This window comes from Rhagoletis pomonella, unplaced genomic scaffold (assembly GCF_013731165.1).
Source record: "Rhagoletis pomonella isolate Grant_MI unplaced genomic scaffold, Rhpom_1.0 Rhpom_scaffold_00509, whole genome shotgun sequence".
Taxonomy (NCBI): domain Eukaryota; kingdom Metazoa; phylum Arthropoda; class Insecta; order Diptera; family Tephritidae; genus Rhagoletis; species Rhagoletis pomonella.
Window position 1 is genome coordinate 23,745 of NW_023459063.1, and position 3,278 is coordinate 27,022.

The window sequence follows — 3,278 nt, forward strand, 5'->3', positions numbered from 1 at the left end:
CTAGTTGCTAATCCATTTCCTTATTCAACCTGCCTCAAGTGCAGCTGAGTCGTCGCTATTTAAACTTGGCAGTGTGGTTGTTATTGTAAATTCTATATATTAATTTGACGCGGGTTCGATTCCTGAAGTCTAGAAAAAGAAATGTGATGAGATGTGGTGAACTCTGAAATAGCAGCTATACCTAACTTCAACCGCATTTTTCCTAACAAACAAATCGTGGTACATAGCTGAAAAACCATTGCTAAAAAGAAAATACTATTACACCACAATAATAACAACAAAAGTTAATTGAATTAATTAGATTACAACACTCTTAAAAAAATTTTGCAAATTGAGCCATAATAAGCCGCTTTAGTTTCATACCCATATTTTAATAAAGTGTTATTTATCCTATCAATTTAATCGAATTAAAATTTTGAAACATGTGGCAACATCTTCAAAAATATATTCCGTGAAGATTCCTTAAATCTCATATCCAAATTGTAACGTGATATCCAAATTGCAATACATATTTCATTAATCATCCGGAGTTAATAGCTAATGAATCAGAAAAATAAATATTTTAGTGGTTTTTTTTATATCAAAATTGGTCCGGTGGATTTTGAGTAAATGTGTTACATCACTTTTGCTACTTTATAGATAAGATAAGATGCATATTATAAGTGATATTCTCTTAGCGAAATAAAATAATTTAGTCGTCACCAACTTTTGAAAGCTCTCGAGTTGGTTAATTTACTACATTTATGTGCTCATTTCATGTTAATTAGAATGAACTGTTTTATTGTTTTTCTTTTTATAGGTATCCTTAGAGATATATCGAACGCTAATGAACAATTATGCATGACGAATTCTACGGATGATTTATTACAGGTAAAGCTTAATTGCTTTTCATATACTCTCTTTAATAAAATTTTGAATTTGCGATATCCAAAAAAAGTAACCATGTAATACAAATGTTCAACTGGCAGACGGATTAACATTGCCCAAAGTGCCGTTACAATCGAAGTTTGCTGTAGGAGTAAACTTTCATGTGCAAATATCGGAAAATTTTTAAGAAAATGATTAACTTTCGTGCGAAGTACCTACTTATAAAAGTACAATTAGAGGCTGAATTAGTAGTACCATAACCATAACCATAGGAATGTTCCGATAAAACGTAAGCGCAGCTCTGTAAACGATTATTCGTGCCATACTTTAACGCCACAGCCATAACCATAACCGTAGGTATCTATTTAATTTTAGTTTTTCGCCATAACCATAAGCAGCTCTGAAGTATTTTGCTACGTTATGGCTACGGCGTTATGTTATAACACCTCTAATCTGGCCTTAAGTGTTATGTAGTTGACTGTAAGTTTATAGCTTGTGGCTGAAAAAAATATTGCTGAAGTAACGTCGTGTGGTAAACATTTCTGAAGCGTTTTTTCGGATATTTTGAGAAACGACGATCAATATTTTTAGTGGAGCCCTTTCAACACATCGTCGCTTGCGCTCACTATCACAGATGTTTCTAAATTTGATGGCCCGCCGTGCTTTTTGAAATTGGCCCTTAATACCATTTTCCCACGGCATCCTGAATTACTTTGTTCGCTCCCCCAATTACGATCGTGAATTACCCCGTTCCCATGGGCACATTCTTAATTCGATTTGACAGTGCTTTGTCTCGGTGTTTTGTTTTTGTTTTTCTTCGCTGGAAAATTGATGCAAAATGTAGGTTTTTCCTAAAAATTTATAAGTTTCCGTATTAAATTAGGGATATATACATTAATAAAATTTACTTTTCGTACTTAGAAAAAATGAAAGTTTTGATTTGTGAGCTAGTTTCGATAAATTTCCGATAAAAATTAGAGACGGCAACGGTTTACTCGTAATTCGCATGGTAATTAGATCTGAATTACCAATAAATGAGGTAATTGGCTCTCTAAAGTTTGTATGGCGAATTACGTAATTCGAAGGGTAATTGGAGTGCAAATTACGAATGAGAGAGCGAACTACGTAATTTGGGTGTCGTAGGTAGTTACATCTGTCTCCTATGAAAACCACTTTATTTTGTACTAAAAGCTCATGATTCAATAATACAACGTTAGATAATTATTGACAGCCGCGGTTTGACACTCCCTTACAAAAGGTTGCATTTACGAAGGACGGAGAAAGGGGAAGAATGAAATCTCTTGATGCGAAAAGGGTAGTAGAAAAGTACGCAAAGTAGGCAATTAGTAGTGAAATTCCTTTTGTAAATTCTAATGTATTTGCAAGAAATCTAGCATTTTAAACGAAATATTGAACGAAATGTTAATATATCTACGTGAATTACGCAATTTTTGTGTTATTTAGCCGTATAAAAACTGCAAAAAGACTCAAAATTAAAATAAAACCAATATGAGATTTATGTAAACATCCAATTTAAAAGCAGTTTATGTTTTCATCAGTTAAATGTGCTTCATATACATATACAAATAAACATATTGCACAAAAGCTTATACTTCTATTTCACAGCAAAGCAACACTTTTTCCAAGTAAATTTGCAAAGAAGCAACACTTTGCCACTGCTAAGGGAGCGGTGCGAGAGAGACAACTGTCAGTTTATCGAACCTTGTATTATTGAATCATGCTAAAAGTTCTTTAAATACGGCGACTGAAATTCAAACTATTCTATTATATGATGAAAATTGCACCATGGTTAAAAAGAAGTAAGAAAGTCTAATTTCGTATGAAGTCGAACATTAAATACCCGGCGCACGTATGAAATACCTATAGTTTTTTCGTCTCTCTTAAAAATACGGTTACATTGTAGGCAGGGTGATTTTCACCTATTTCAAACATTTTCGATAATATGTTCAGCTAGCATTAATGAGATAATGGGCGGTACCACGCCCATTTTCCAAAATTTCATAATAATGTTTGCGGTAGTGAAAATATTAAGGATTTTTAGAAATTCCATTTAATATTGTATAAAATTCAGTTAACAGTAGAAGAAAAATGTTTAAATGAATAAAATTTTGTCTTTGATTTACAAACAGCAAAACTTACTTAATTCTAAAATTTCAAAATTAACAAAGTTAAACATGAACAAAGTGAAGTAAAGCTATGAACCCTACAATACGCCCCCTTCTATAGAATTAATGTAGTATAAATTAAAAGTAAATCGTTTCTTGTTTCATGAGGTGTTATTCATTATATGAGTGTTTGTATAAGGTGTTAGTGCTGTTTCAATTATTTCTGGTTTTAGTCTATCTATCAGAATTGTTTAGACCTCGTTATTTATTCTAGTTTGAAATATT